The sequence below is a fragment of the Manis pentadactyla genome, chromosome 3, assembly GCF_030020395.1.
Source record: "Manis pentadactyla isolate mManPen7 chromosome 3, mManPen7.hap1, whole genome shotgun sequence".
In the NCBI taxonomy this organism is placed as follows: Eukaryota; Metazoa; Chordata; class Mammalia; order Pholidota; family Manidae; genus Manis; species Manis pentadactyla.
This window is the reverse complement of record NC_080021.1, coordinates 114,116,786-114,133,938: the sequence shown is the minus strand read 5'-3', so window position 1 is coordinate 114,133,938 and position 17,153 is coordinate 114,116,786. Positions and strand designations below refer to the sequence as shown.

Below are 17,153 nucleotides of genomic sequence, written 5' to 3'. Positions count from 1 at the left end.
CTCAACTTATAGAACTGGAAAGTAATCTTCAAATAAATTGAAGTGATTTGCCCAGCATCATGAAGCAATTTAACCATCATCACGATAATATCTATTACTTATGTAGTTTACACAGCATTTTACATTCAATATGTCCATTAATTTTAATAACAATGTTGTTAAAATATGTAGTATAGTTTTCATCATGTTTACTTTTTAGATAAGAAAACCAAGGCACAGAGATGTTAAGTAACTTATCCAATGTCACAAAGGGACACAATAGTGCCACTATATCACTCTGCCTCCTTACAGCATTAATGTAACTCAGTTGGGAAAAAACCACCATGAGATGCCACTGCACACCTGTTAGAATGAGAATGTCTTAATTCAAAAAGACTGATATACCAAGTTTTGGTGATAACACAGAGGAAATGGAACACTCAAATCCTGCTGGTAGGATGAGACATGGCATGGCTACTTTGGAAAACAGTTTGGCAGTTTCTTTAGACATTAGGAATACACCTACCACATGACCTAGCCTTTCTACTCCTAGGTATTTACCCAAGAGATGAGAAAGATAATGTCCATCAAAGAAAGCTTTGTACACAAATGTTCATAGCAACTTTTTGACAATAGCCCCAAACTGGAAACACAAGAGGTGACTCTCAAAATAGGTTGATTGGAGGAAGCCGGACAAAGAGGACATAATTTGTGATTCCATTTATTTAAAACTCTACAAAATTCAAACTGATCTTCAGTGACAAAAAGCAGATGGGATAGTGGGAGGGCAGCAAGGATCCAGAAGGAATACAAAGGGCCAAAAGGAAAGTTGGGGGTGACTGAAATGTTCATTATCTTAATTTTGTGGTAATGGTTTCATTGAGTGTCTACACATGTCAAAATTTATCAAATTGTGTGCAGCATAAATAAATGCATACAATTAAAATATTCAGTACACTATATTTTCAAAATGTATGTCTACCTTTGTTAAAACTGTTTAAAAAATTGTTCTTAGCCAGCTGAAGTCAAGATTCTGAAAAATCCATTTAATGACACCCAAACTTGTTAGATCACACTGATCCAACAGTTGTCTTTTTACTTTTTTGAGTGAAATAATCCCTAGTGATCAAAAAGCACACTAAAAAATGCTATTGTCACACCTTTATGCTTTTTAAGGCAATTGCAATTATTTGTTTTTTTTAACCCATGGTGCTATAAATATTCTAACAAGCAAAGTTAGTTGTATACTTTGTTGATTTGTTTTGTAAAAGTGTAAGGATTTACTCAGAGAGGCACATTTAAGCCATCCTGTTGGGAGTACAAATTACAACGATCTTTATAGGACTCAACTTGGCTTAAATATTTCAAGGACCTTAAAAGCCAACCTATTCTTTGGTCAGATAATTATGTATCTGGCAGATTACAGATTAGTTTAAACTAAGAAAATGACCTCAAAACAAAAAGATTTGTGCAAATTGTTCCCTCTCACATTATTATAATAGCCAAAAATGGAAACAAATTTAATGTCCAAAAATAGGGCAGTTCTTAAATAAACCATGTTACATTCACTCTATGGATTATTACACAGCAATTAAATAAATAATTTGTAATCATTTTTAGACGCTGGAAAAAGTGAAGGCAAATCACAAAATATCCCTCCCCTTTAATGAAATGAGCAAAAATACATAAAAACAGGAAAAAAAAAACAGCACTCAGAGAAAAGGCCAACTTCTTATAGTAATACCTGAAAAGTGGTGGTTAGGGAAAGACCAATAAATCATGTCATTTGGATGTGCCCCTAACTCTCCATTCCCAACCAGCGGAAAAGTGACAGGGAGAAAGGTGAGCATATGAAATGCTGACCATTCTTGTGACCCCTACTCAGTTTAAGAGAGGCTTATTTGGGACAGAGGGAGGCAGGATGCAAAAAGAAAAGCAGCAAACTCATAGAGAAGAGAGTCCTTCCACCTAGGTTGGTACCTCACCAGTGACAGGAAAAAAAATCTGTGATTTTCATCGACACAAATTTGATTTGTGTGAAGTATTAACTCTCCTCACAGTGTTCCAGAAGAAAGCTTGCCCTTGCTAAACAGCTACTCTCTCTGTCCCTCGGGATGCCAAGGACAAAAACACCTAGACCCAGGCCCTTGCTGAGAGGATCTCCCAACTGGAATGACCTTCCCAGGACAGTGTGTCTACAGGGTGACCTTTATAAGGAGTTTCACCTCCCAGGCCTGAACCACTTCACTTTTTTTTCTTGAAAGAGTCCCCCTACTTATGGGGTAACTCTCCTTCTCTGATTCAAAATTGCTTCCAGCGTAATGTCCCAGAGTGTCATATGAAAGAGATGAGTAGTTCTACCCAAGAGACAGCCAATAAATTAAGAAGCAGGCAGCCTTTGAGGTATTTCAGAAATAAGGAGTTTGCTCAAGTGAGGAAGCCGTGGGTAGGTGGCTGGGCTGAGGAGGACGGGCAAAGGATTTAAACTCCTCTTCTTACTGGTTTTCCCCTTTCTTCTTTACACCACTCTAGTATTCCACAATATTCTTTGAAGAAGTAATGCTCATAAGCAACACATTCTTATCAGCTTGCCTCTGTAAAAGCAGCCCTATAGTCACCACAGTTCCCTCTAGATAGACGGAAGGGGCAGGGGTGTTAAAGTGCTGAGGTGTGAGGGCCTCTGTTCACCCAACAGAGTCAATGATTTAAGGAAGTGAAGGCTCTCGTCATAGCATGACTGGTGACAGGTTTGGAATGGAACGTCTTACGGACCGTTCGTGAAAACTCCCAAGGAGCTCCCACATTTTCTTCCATGTTTAAAAGGGTCTGTCAACAGAGGCACATGAAAAAACAACACTCTGGAGGGGCTCCTCCGGCACCCATCCATGATGTGATTAATGTCTAAAACTCCTCAAATTATGCTCCAGTGAAGAAAATTTAAACAAGGAAAGCTCTCTTGAACATTAAAAGAATCTACTTGTTTTGTAATCTGCACTTTTATTTCCAAAAGCCCTTCCATTCCAGACCTAATTCAGCAAGATTCTCCAGTGCTGCTTTTTTTTTTAGTCTGCACACTTTGATGTTAATATCAATCTTATTGGTGAACAGTCACAATTCTGATGTGTTTTGAAAGCAGTTCTTGCCTGCTAATAGTAGAGACACATGAGCTTTTATGTCAATCCTGATGGTGAAAATATCTGACAGGATTTGGACACTCACAGTTTTACTTATGTTATTCTGCCATGTTTCAGCATATGAATTTGGCAGTTCATCTTTTTCCTTTCTATCTTCCTTTTTAGAAAACGTTTTCTTTCCTTTGATCTCTGCATGTTCTTATATAGAATTTAATAGTCACCTAAACAAAAAGGAAGCTACTTAAAACTAATAAGAAGCAGCAGCAAGGCCTCTAGTAGAAACATCTTGCTGTTGAAGTCAGGCAGGCCTCATTCAGACCCTATAACTCAATGCCATGGACCTTTCTGAGTTGCTCCAGTCTCCTCTTCCATAAAATGGGGTTAATCAGAACCATCTAAAGCAGGATTTCCAAAACTTTATTAATATACGGAGACTTAAAAAAAAGAATTCTCGTTTTGACTCAAAATGTTTTCTAACTTACTGCTACTGAGGTATGCAGAAACATAAAACTAGGTATGAATTCTTTGTGTATAGATGTCTTATGCCAATTGTATTCATCAGCTACTACTAAAATAATGCTGCTTAACTGACAAAGCCAAGAAAATCTTCATACCTTCCAAATTAAATTTCCTTATTCATATGGGGTTTGGCTGGCCTCAGCTGGACTAGTTGAGGATTAGCATCAGGTTATAAGCAGATTCATTTCTGCTCCCCATGTCTTCATTCTGAGATAGGAGGCTACACAGGGCATTTTTGTTGATTGGTTTGGGGTTTTTTTTAATGATGTATCATGGAACTGCAGAGGCCAAGCCAAATCACTCACATATGTTTAAAGCTTTATCTTGTGTCATGTTATTAATGTTTCAAGCAGGTCCCGCCTCAATGGGACAGGGATATATGCACTGCTTATTCTAGTGGACATACTGAAATGCCCCAAATCTATAACAGAGAGGAAGGGGTGAACTGAGAACAGGAGTTCAACCCACCACAGTCTTCCTCAGATCATAATTATTCACTTTGCTCCCTTATGTGATGTACTTCACCCTGCCCCTCAAGACATGCCAAAATCCTCACCCAGTTGTGACATCAGGCTCCAAGCTCAGGATCTACATGGGAGTCATATGTGGCCCTTCTTGATCCAGATGTATAAAGTAAAAAGACAAAGAATCTGTCACCCTACATGCCAACACACAATTGTGAAACAGAGAAAAGGGGAAGACTGGGAGGTATATAGTGGTCACTGATCTGTAGGCATTCTGAAACCCTATTATGAAAGTATTAAACCATCTCCGTCATTCCCCCCCCCCCATAGGGAATGTTCCTTTACTAGGTAGGCCCTGGCAGCAACACCCCAGTCCACTGTTCTCTGTAGTGCTGCACTTTTGCAAACACAGCTCTCAAAAACCTGTTGGTTTTTGATGCAGTTAATTACAGCCAGTTCATGTGCCAAAAGCCACACTATAATTTTTGTGCGCTGTATCTCTCTCTCTCTCTCTAGACGTAAGTACAAGTACTTTGCATGCATCAGGCATCAGTGGGACCACTTAGCCACTTTTCTCAAAGTCATTTTGCCCAGGTAAAAGTATCCACTGTCGGCATTACTGCGAGGTTTGTCTTAATAAGTTTGCGCTGGATTTTGTCATTTCCCTTATGTCATTTACCCTATTTCAGTAGGTCTTTTCAAATCCATGGTATTTTTCTATTTTTATCTGTTACTGATTGGAAACAAGAAACAATTTTATTTGTCAACCCTACAGCTTCTGGAATTTTTAGGCTCTCTACATGCCCTCTCAATTTTGCCTGCAAACTGGAACCAATTCTTTTCTGAGCTCATCACTTTCTTGTGGTACCTTTTCAAATGCAGCAAATTGCAGCCTCCTCACATCAACATTCTGGTTCAGTACCTCCTTTTCCAATGCCACAAGTTCACTAGGTACATTTTTTTTTTTTTGCCTTCATGTTATTTAAAGTGCCATTTTGCCAAGGTTTCACTGCTACATAATACAGATTGCCTTTTTTCCAGCCTCCTGTAACCATCTGCCTTCTCTAGTGAAGGTATTGCAAAGTCACAGATACAAGGTTGGCTGTATTAATTCTATATAATAAAAAAGGGTATGAAAAATTGGGAAGAATAATCCAATTTACCATACTGATATAAATCAACACAAGTTTGTAAATTTGTTAAAATACTCATAAAAAATCAAAATTCAAAGAAACAGCATAATAATATAATGATTGTCTTGCTTATGCCAAATCATAGCTCAAAATATTAATATGATGTATGTTCTTTAGAGTATGCCTTTACTACCATATGCAAGGTAGTATCTTAGCCCTATTCTGAATTTGAACTCCTACAAAGCCATCATTCATTTCATAATATGAGTGAGGTCTTTGGCCTCTACTTGGCATATGTGTGTCATTTACATATTAAGCCTGCCTTCCTCATTAGTCTACCTCAACTGAAGTAGCACAGTGAGATACCATATGACTCTTTGATTGTATTTGATTATAAAATAATCTTCCTGATGACCCAGGATATGCTCACGTTTGCTGCCTAGAGTGATGCTATCTGCTGGGAATGCTTGAGGACACTCACCTAGGCCCTTATTATTTGTGGTGAACCCCTATATACATTTCCCCAACCAGAGCCAGTGTTGTGGCTGGACTGCCCCTATTGTTTTAATAACTGCAAGATGCACCTCAGCAACAACCATCAGGGAACTTTTAAAACACAAGGTTTATTACTCACAAATCCTGGAGGGCACACGGCATGCCAGAGGGGCACACAGCATGCCGGAGGGGCACACAACAAGGTCACAGGTAAAGAGGGGGCGGGGGGGGGGGGCGCCGCAGGCGGCGGCGGGTGGCTCTCCTCCGGCGGGAGCTGCGCCGAAGACCCGCGCCAGGCTCCCCGCAGCCTCCGCGAGTCCCTCACCGACTCCGGGGCGCGCAGCCAGTTGGGGGTCTCCTCGGGGCCCTCGGGCGGGGCAAGGGGCCCGCGGCCACGCTCCTGGTTCCTTCCTCTGCCGCGCAGCGCCGGCGGCGCCGGGGGAGGCGGGCAGTCACGCCCGGGGTCGGGCTGGGCGGGGTCGAGCGGAGACCGGGCCGCCATGGACGTCAAGGTGTTCGCCAAGGATGGAGCAGCTGAACGAGTGTAAGCAGCTCAAAGAGAACCAAGTGCGGACGCTGTGCGAAAAGGCTAAGGAAATATTAACAAAGGAATCTAATATGCAAGAGTTTGGTCGTCCTGTTACTGTCTGTGGAGATGTGCATGGTCAATTCCATGATCTTATGGAATTCTTTAGAATTGGTGGAAAATCACCAGATACAAACTATCTGCTCATGGGCGACTATGTAGACAGAGGTTATTATTTGGTGGAGACTGTGACTCTTCTTGTGTCATTAAAGGTGCGTTACCCAGAACGCATTACAATATTGAGAGGAAACCACAAAAGCCGACAAATTACCCAAGTATATGGCTTTTATGACGAATGTCTACGGAAGTATGGAAATGCCAATGTTTGGAAATATTTCACACATCTATTTGATTATCTTCCACTTACAGCTTTAGTAGATGGACAGATATTCTGCCTCCATGGTGGTCTCTCTCCATCCACAGATACACTGGATCATGTAAGAGCCCTGGACCGTTTACAAGAAATTCCACATGAGGGTCCAATGTGTGATCTGTTATGGTCAGATCCAGATGATCGTGGTGGGTGGGGCATCTCACCATGTGGTACTGGCTACACATTTGGACAAGACATTTCTGAAACATTTAACCATGCCAATGGTCTCACGCTGGTTTCTCACGCCCACTAACTTGTAATGGAGGGATACAATTGGTGCCATGATCGGAATGTGGTCACCATTTTCAGTGCGCCCAATTACTGTTACTGCTGTGGGAACCAGGCTGCTATCATGGAATTAGATGACACTTTAAAATATTCCTTCCTTCAGTTTGACCCAGCACCTCGTCGCGGAGAGCCTCATGTTAGCCGGCGCACCCCAGACTACTTCCTGTAAATTCATCCTGGGAAGACCTGCCTTTGTATGTGGAAGTATACCTGGCTTTTTAAGATAATATATATTTAAAAACAAACAAACAAGCAACAGTAATCTACATGTTTCTGTAACAAATTGAGATGTCTTGGCATTAAACCATATAATGGACCAAAATGTGCCATACTAATAATGATGAGCATTTAGCACAATTTGAGACTGAAATTAAGTACAACACTATACTCTAGGTGGGTTGGTCAGTTTTAACAGTTTGCCTGCTGCACTTGTAGTAACCATTTTCCTTTGGACTGGTTCAAGCGATCAAGGTTACTAACTCCTTCATCTCCTTTTGCCTTCATTTGGGAATTTTAGTTTTAGTGTTTAAACGGCATGGATTAATAGAGTTGGGGTTTTATTTTTAAGAAAAAAATCACAAGCTAACTTCCACTTAATCCATTACTCTTCATTTTATTGAAACATACAATTAACTGAAGAAAAGATTCTTCTTGGGAGTATGTTGTCATAACACTTAAGGAGACTTCCTGTCACTTAGACAAAATTAATGTTTTATGTTGACCTGCATATTTCTGCATATTTGTCATGATAGTGCTTGCATCCTATTGGGTGTACTGAGCAAATAAACTTTCCATTTTAAAGAAAAAAAAGAAAAGAGAGAGAGAGAGAGGGAACATAGACCTGGGGCTCTGACTTTACTGGGGCACATGTGTGGGGAGCCTAGGGTTTTATGGGTTCACTTTTAATCGGTGAATTTAAAACATAAGAGCGGGAATTAAGACACAGGAAGGGAAAACTGGGATCACTCAAATGGTCAGTTATCTAGGTTACACAGGACTATCTCCAAGGTGAGCTTCATGGGTGGTGGTGACCTGGTTCCTCACCTAGCTGGTTAGCTAAGAGCTAAGTAAGAGCTGCCATCGCTTTTTCCAGGTGGATGTTTTTGAAACGGAGGCCTCCGCAATCAAAAGCTTAATGTCAGGCATTTACATTACAATCAAGAGACTATTGTCAGGCACTTACACTACATCATGCTAAACACTTAAACATTATTTTTGGTATAAAAACACAAGCATTTTTAAATCTCTCCACTCCTGTACTACTGAGAATATGGTCTGTAGATCTCCAAGCTGAGTACATTGGTCTGAAAGGTTTTTGGGGGTTTTAAATGACATGACATAGTTTAAAGAGCTTAACACAATACTTGAGTAAGTGCTCATTAATTTTCAGTTTCCTCCCCTTCCCTTTTCCCTTTATAGATCGGGGTTTCATACTCCACTGTGAGCATTAACTTGTGCAGCTCTGCCTTCAGGTGGAACATCTGTATAAACCAGCTTTGCGAATATTTTTTAACTGAGAGATTTTCCATCTGTTTTGGAGTTACAGCAGTCCACCTTATCCTCACTTGAGCTCTTTATGATATATGTGTGATGGAAATAAGACATTTTAACGTGGGAGTAGTCATAGCCACCCCAGTTGTCTGTGCAGATTCTACCCCTCCCCTACCATCTCAGGCATCCTTTCTTTGCCAGTCTAGTTCTTGACATTGTTGTAAGGCAAAATTAGAAGACAGGAGAGCAACCAGTCAGAAATGCAGGAAGGCAAAGGAAAGGATTTTTGCCTTTTGGGTCAGCCCAGGGTTCTTTCTTGTGGAGAATCCAGGTAATGAGCAAAGCAGAAATGAAATATAAAAAGAGGCTCAATTCTAAATTGATCCAAGTAAGAAAGAGCTTGAGGTGAGGACAGGAGAAAGAAGATAGGAAAGCATAAAAGGATGTCAGAATTTGGGAGTCTGGGAAGACTCTTAAACAAATACGGACTATGAAAGAAGTGTGGGAGATGATATTTTTTAAGGTATTGTTGTGGGTTATAACACAGATCTCCTTAACATTTCTTGAGGACTGCACATAAAATATTAAACATTCCTTTGAAGTTACTTTGGGAAACCAGAGTATATTTCTTCAAATGGAATGCTATACAAAAACTGATGCATCTGAACCCCAAACAAATACGCTTTGTATTTGGATCTTATGCATTTCTTCCTAACTAAACAGCCAGCATCAGGATTACATATTCTGTTTAAAGCACAGCAGAATCACTAAGGTTCGTTTTCAGGACTGTCTTCTGTGTATGCAGTGTAAGGTTTTCATTTGAACATACTTTTCAAGACGAGAAAATTACTAACATTGATATCACTTGTAAACACAGGTATTTTTCAGACTTCAAAATACATTTTAAAGCTTCTAAGAAAGGTTACTTTATACACACGCACAGAGTCACACAATGTTGAAGATAGCAAATTGGTCCTCAGTCCATCCTCTCCTTATTTAGACATACAGCTCAAGATTGAATTTCCCAGCTCCCTTGCAGCAAGCTGACCATTAGAGGGATTGTGCAGGCTGAACCGTGGACAAGGAGATGAGCCAGTTTCAACCACATAGCTAGAAAAACACAACAGGAGGAATATCACAGAAGGAACGTGGGTCTCTACATGACCTTTGCTCATTAAACCTGAGCAGTCACCTCCTTCCAGACTGCGTGAGAAGGGTTATGCTTCTATTATGTCTGAACCAGTGACTTACGGAATTATCTGTTAGCATAGCTTAGCCTACGCTGTAATCAATACATGTAGAAATATGTTGCTTTCAGTTTACAGAGTTATTGAGCAATGGGTAAATAACCCTTGTATACTACTCTTTGTATGATGCCGACAATCTGATGTAGTAAAAAATTATCATCAGGGATCATTATCACATTTGAGATACATACATCCTTCACTGGAAAGAAAATTCATCTCTTCCTGTACAATTATGTTGTGACTGATTAAAGTTCAGATTTGCAAAATGAGAGCAAACAATTATGGTGAGCCAGCTGATAGCTGTACAGTCTTATAGCATTTGTTCATTTATTAAAATATCGAATGATTTTCAGTTCCCAGTCCAGCACATAAGAAGCTTGAAAGTCATTTCTCCCATCCACATTAGACCCAGATGTGAAATAACTGTAAATCTGATCTTGATAAAATAGAGAAAAAAATAGTACTACGTGGGTACATCTTGGGGACTTACGCAAATGGTCTCCATAACATCCTGTACCAGGACAAGGGCAACTCTTGCAAAGACCTTATTTCTTAGCATTTTACAGAGGTTGCTGGACTTTTAGATAAGCTAAGCTCAGCTAAAGATGAGCAAGGACGGGATCATAATAATGTAGCATAAATAATGTAACAGAGACTATACATTATCCCTCCTTTTCTTTCATAGCAGGAAATGGCAAACATTTTCTGTAAAAGGCCAGACAAGGTATTTTAGCTTTTGTGGCCCATATGATCTCTTTCCCAGCTTCTCAGCTCTGCCACTGTAGTGTGAGAGCAACAACAGACATTATGTAAACAAATGGGTGTGGCTATGTCCTAATAAAACTTTATTTACAAAAATAGGCAGTGGCCAGATTTGGCCTGCAGATGAGTTTGCAGATTCCTCTTCCACAGTAACAGTGTACTCACTTTTGTAGATAGACACACAGCTAACTTGAATAAAGACACTTTCCAGCCTTCCTTGCAGCAAAGTTTGGTCATGTGATTAAATGTGACCTAGTGGGTACAAGGAATAGTATGGAGGTGGAAAAAACATGCATTTCTATCTCCTGTTCTCCCTTTCTGCTGGCTCGAATGTGATTGTAATGGCTGAAACCCCAGGAGCCATTTGGATCAAAAAATAATCTCAGGGCAGAAAGCCATGGATTGAGGAAGCAACAAGACAGAAGGTGCCTAGATCCGTACATCTTGTAGTGTCAGGTGGACTCTCAGGTATAAGAAAGAGGCAAACTATTATCTTGTTTAAACCATTTTGATTTGGTTTTTCTCTGATTATTTGTTACAATCAAATAATCCTAACAGATCAGGCAAAAGTTCGAGAAGCAGTAAATGAATAAGGAGCTGTTCAGTAAATAACTTTTGCTTAAATAATAAATGACCATGAACTGAGGCTTGGCACAGATCTAAATGTCAACTTTAGGCACAAAATATAAAAATTTATTTAGTTTATGGCATTTGCAACAGCAAATATTTGTATATAAAGGTTCTCTGTAGAAAGTTATTTGGTATATTCATGATATTAAATAGAGAAAAATAAATTTCATTAAAGGGTGTACATGTCTAGGTCTAGTTACAAACCATGGATTAAAAAGGCATAACAAAAACAGCAATTACAAGGTTAAGCTGCTATTGTAAATAGCATTTAGATTTATATCCACATTCTAGTCACTGTGCTAAAAAACAGCTTTCTTAATTAGTTTTTTAAATTGAAGTGTCAATGATATATAATCTTATGTTGGTTTCAAATGTACAGCACAGTGGTTCAACAGTTATCCATATTACTAAATTCTCACCCCCTCTACTTAGGTTACTATCTGTCAACATAGAAAGATATTACAAAATCATTGACTATATTCTCCATGCTATACTACCATCCCTGTGACCAACTTACATTGTGGTTGCAAATTACTGTGCTCTTTTATCCCCTTCACCCAACCTGCCCCAACCCCTCCCCTTTGGTAACCACTAGTCAATTCTCAGTGTCTGTTTTGTAATATCTACTGCTATTTTGTTCCTTCTGTTTTGTTTTTATATTCCACAAATAAATGGAACCTTATGGTATTTGCCTTTCTCTGCCTGGCTTATTTCACTGAGCATAATAACCTCTAGATCCACCCATGTGGTTACAAATGGCAGGATTTCTTTTATTTTTATGGCTGAATAATATTCCATTGTTATATGTACCACATCTTCTTTCTCCATTCACCTATTGATGGACAATTAGGTTGCTTCTGTATCTTGGCTATTGCAAATACTTTGGCGATAAACATAGGGGTGTGCATATATCTTTTAGAATCAGGGATTTTGTTTTCTTCAGGTAAATTCCTAGAAGTAGAATTACTGGGTCAAATGGTATTTCTATTTTGAGTTTTTTGAGGAACTTCCTCATTGCTTTACAGAGCAGTTGCACCAATTTACATTCCCACCAACAGTGAAGGAGGGTTCCCATTTCTCCGCATCCTTGCCAGCATTTGTTATTTTTTGTCTTTTGGAGGGTGGTCATCCTTTCTGGTGTAAGGAGATACCATTGTGGTTTTAACTTGCATTTCCCTGATGATTAGTGATGCGGAGCATCTTTTCATGTGCCTATTGGCATTTCTTCTTTGGAGAAGTGTCTGTTTAGGTCCTCTGCCCATTTTTTTAATCGGGTTATTTGTTTTTTGGGTGTTGAGGTGTGTGAGTTATTTCATATATTTTGGATGTTAACCCTTTATCAGATAAATCATTTATGAATATATTCTCCCATACTGTAGATGCCTTTTTGTTCTGCTGATGGTATCATAAGCTATACAGAAGCTTTTAAGTTTGATGTAGTCCCCTTAATTAGTTTCTACAAAAATTTCTCTTATCATTAAGGTGGTTTTTGTCATCCCTACACATGTCCCCCACCCTTGTCTTGCAGAAAGTATCTCACTTGGTGTTATTTGTTTTTCTAAGTTAAGAAAGTGAAAGGCTTAACTCAGCTATAGCTAAGCTCTTTACAACCTTAGTATTCAAAGTTATGGTCCTTGGACCATCAGCACCACCTAGGATGTTGTTAGGAATGTAGAATCTTGGGCCAGAAACCAATTTTACTAAGATCCCCCAGAAGATGTTACATGCATGTTAAAGTTTAAGAATGCTACCTTTCAATTCTTTCACACTGACATCAAGTAGCAAATATCCTTTACCTTGTGTTAGTTTTTCCAATCTCAAAAATACAACCTAAATAAAATACTAATAAATAAACCTAAATAAAATTCCTGAGCTACTCACCAAACACAGTAACTCAGGTCAAAGATCTGGAAACCAGAAAAGAGCTAAAAATATGTGTCTCAAAGGATCATATTCTTTACCTTTTATGGGCTCCAAGCACTTCTTTTTACTAGGAAGCACCTGGGATTAGACTTACCTCTGGTCCTGAGGTTGAAGAGTGAGTTTTTAGTTATAAATCCTAATAATAAGATGCCATGTATAGAGAGCCATTTGAAGAGCCTACAGAATCTATTAAACTCTGATATATAAAACTAATAGTCTTAGTCCCTGAGACATCAATTTATTAAGATTCTACTATATTATACTATTTTCACTACAAACATGTTACTGTCATGAGCACTATAATGTGAAGAAATAAAAACTTGTATTACAAGGAGAAAATTCTTTTCTACCAAAGAAAAACCTCTTGCAGGTCTGCTCAGTTAATACACCCAAGTCTGTACTTCAAGGATTCAAAGAACCACAGATGTAACTAAGATTTGGAAGTACAAACTCTGAAGAAAAGTTGAATACTTCTAGAATTAAAATAATGAAAGGGCATTGAAAAATAATCCCTAACCTTTGTCAAAGAAGGATTTCTGGCTGTTTGCTATTTCTAGCATCACCAGAAAAAAACTAGTTTCATATAAAGCTTGAGAGTTTTAGGAAAACTATAAAATTACTAATGGAATATTCCCTTCTTTGAGAGTTTTTAAAACTATATTGGGTTGAATCCCATTATGATCTAATTTTTGCCTTGACTAGATAAATTCTGTAACTCCTCAAAGTCCCTTTCAAACTAACAGTCAATGAAGAGTCTCTGTATAAATAAAATTCCACAGTGAAAATCAACTCAAGCACATTGTACCTTACACCATCTCCTATGCTAAACTTTAGCTAAAATATTTAGAAATACTGGCAACTCTATCACCTCTTTTGAAGAAAAAACAGCTAGTGAGATTCTCGGGCCCTTTTATACTGGCAGTTTTAGAGACTCTTAGTACATTCCCAGTACTTCTTACAATTCCCATTTTTATGTACTTAAAAGTTATTTTCCTGCCAGTTTGAAATATTAATTAATATATGAATTCAGGTCTTGTTAAATGCTGAGTCAAGAACAGGCTGCTTCATCAGAGATCTGTTATTTGCATTCCATGCTGTTTCTTATCTAGCGATTGTAGTTTGACCAACCATCCTGTTTTGCCCCGGACACTGGAGGCCTTACTTGGACACTTGACTGTCAGTGTTAAAATCCAGACAGTTGGTAACTCTACAGTTTAGTAATACGTCTTGCAGTGTGTGTGTGTGTGTGTGTGTGTGTGTGTGTGTGTGTGTGTGTGTGTGTGTGTGTGTGTGTGTGTGTGTGTGTGTGTGTGTGTGTGTGTGTGTGTGTGTCTGCACGCGCACACACCCCGATGAACCTGCTCGCACACATTTATCATTATCTTTTTCTTCTGGGTTCAATTTCACTTTAGAGGACAGAAAAATGACCAAGCAAATGTAAAGCTCTTTTCAATGTATGTGCTATTTAGTGAACTGTGTAAATAAGCCAGTAGTTAGCTATTTATCAACTCATTTTTAAAAAGGAAAAGAAAAAAATCTTAAGTCCCATATCAATATTATTAAAAAAAAAAAAAGAAATTCCCCAAATAGAGACATCTTGCCTTAACAATGGCACAAGTGAACAGTTCTTTAAATGGAGCTTCCCTTTCAGTCTCAGGAAATCCTTTTTCCAAGAGCATATTCATTTTCTTCATGTGAGGCTGACAGACTGAACTTTATACAACACACCTAATGGAGCGCATTCTCTGGGCTGAGAGTGGATCGTCATGTGTAATGAAAGGGATTTTCAGTGTCTTCTCAATCTCATTTTTTCAAAGCATTCATAAAACTGCAGAATTGACCATATCTGTTTCTTTTCAATAACACTGTGGTGGAAGACAGCCAATGCTGAATTATGTAGGGGCACTGACTGAGTCAATGCAAATCCATGAAGAGATAATGATAACCTGGAAAAAGAAGAAAGCTTCCCACCCCCACAACCCATAGTTCATCATTTGAGGCAATGGTTAAGTAAGCTCTTTCCTTTGAAAACATGTATATACTAAGGGAAATCAGACATTTGTCCCGTCTTTCCAGGAAGACTGTATTTCAGAGTAACAGGAATAGTAACAAAAACCCACTTGATGAAAGTTTTATTTTACAGAAGAATACGCCGCCTGCTAAAAGAAAAGGAAGGATTGAATTAGATTTTAATCATTGTCAATCCCTAATGAAATTACTGACTCAGGCAAGGATTGTCAACTAGTGTTTAAAGTATTAAGGCATGATTTATGGGGAATTTGACATTCACAGACTGCCAAAGTAACACCATAAAGATTTCTTTCTATTCGCAGGGGAAAACATGAGTGTATATTCGTGGAGGGATCAGACTTTCATCACCAAAATCCAGTGGTCAAATTTAGCCCCACGAATGGCGGAACCATCAAATATTATGTCTCCTGGTATGACACACAATCAAGTTCAAACCATCGCCTGTGGCATACTCCAGCCAAAATGCTTAACATGAAGCCAGCAAACTTTTAGACTGAACTTTCAGCATAAGAAAATAAAGGGGAAGACTTGGAACAACAAATGCTGGCAAAGATACAGAGAAAGAGGAACCCTCCTACACTGCTGATGGGAATGTAAACTAGTTCAACCATTGTGGAAAGCAATATGGAGGTTCCTCAAAAAACTGAAAATAGGAATACCATTTGACCCAGGAATTCCACTCCTAAAAATTTACCCAGATTCAAAAAAACATATGCACTCCTATGTTTATCACAGCACTATTTACAATAGCCAAGAAATGGAAGCAACCTAAGTGTCCATCAGTAGATAAAGAAGATGTGGTACATATACACAATGGAATCCTGTTCAGCCATAAGAAAGAAACAAATCCTACCATTTGCAACAACATGGATGGAGCTAGAGGGTATTATGTTCAGTGAAACAAGTCAGGCAGAGAAAGACAAATACCAAATGATTTCCCTCATTTGTGGAGTATAACAACGAAGCAAAACTGAAGGAACAAAACAGCAGTAGACTCACAAGACTCCAAGAAGGGACTGGTAGTTATCAAAGGGGAGGGGTGGGGGAGGATAGGTGGGGAGGGAGGGAGAAGGGGATTGAGGGGTATTATGATTAATACACATGGTGTGGGGGGATCATGGGGAACACAGTGTAGCACAGAGAAGACAAGTAGTGACTCTGTGGCATCTTACTACACTGATAGACAGTGACAGCAATGAGGTATGCGGGGACTCGGTAATATGGGTGAATGTACTAACCACATTGTTTTTCTAGTGAAACCTTCCTAAGAGTTGTATATCAATGATACCTTAATAAAAACAAAAGAATATACAGACTTCCATGGAAAGAAAAAAAAAGAAAATAGGAGGGACAGAGAGAGTCTGACACCAGTACCAGGAGGTACTCAAGAAAAGTTAAGAAGGTGGATCATTTTGTTGGGATGTTTGGTCTGGTCTATTAGACAGGTCATTGTGTAATGGGAAAAAAGTTACAGATGTTGCTAGATTAGAAGAAAACTGAGAGACATAACAACTAGATTCAATATGTGAGCCTGAATTAGATTGTAGTTTGGGCAGACCAGCTTTAAACGGCATTTCGGGAATAACTATGGAAATCCAAATATGGATAGACTGTTAGGTAGGATAAAAATTTTGACTTATAAAGGTAAATATCATTAACTTAGAAAACCAGGGTACAAAGTAACTTGCAAAGTATTATCTCATTTTAATAAAAACACATGCATCCATATATATGTCTGAAAGCATAAACAAAAAAATATAAAAGATAATCTCCAACAGTAGGAATACTCTGCTTTTATTTTCTTTTTTTTGCTTATCTTATTTTATAGCTTTCTCAGGGCACATATCTAGCTTTTGTAAAAATAAGACATATCTCTTCATTGAAAAACTAAAAGAATTGTATACTGAGGGTGGGAGTGCCCTGATGTAACGATCCTAGAGTGGTAGACCTTTCTGGCACCTAACGCTGATTACTGCAATTATTTTAAATGACTTTAAACAGAGAATTTTTAATCCTAGGTAAGGATAATTGGTGAAGATTTGTTCGTCCCCCTCTTGTTTACTGCTGATAATGTATCTCCTGATGATAAGAAAGTGAT

At 38.7% G+C, this 17,153-nt stretch overlaps 1 long non-coding RNA gene and 1 pseudogene across 5 annotated transcripts in view; one reads left to right on the top strand and one right to left on the bottom strand.

Annotated features, from left to right (window-relative positions):
• The window catches only part of LOC130682932 (uncharacterized), a 109,260-nt gene that overhangs the window by 79,466 nt on the left and 12,641 nt on the right, over positions 1 to 17,153 (bottom strand). The window lies entirely within an intron of this gene.
• Positions 5,921 to 7,758, top strand: LOC118925912 (serine/threonine-protein phosphatase 2A catalytic subunit beta isoform-like; annotated as a pseudogene).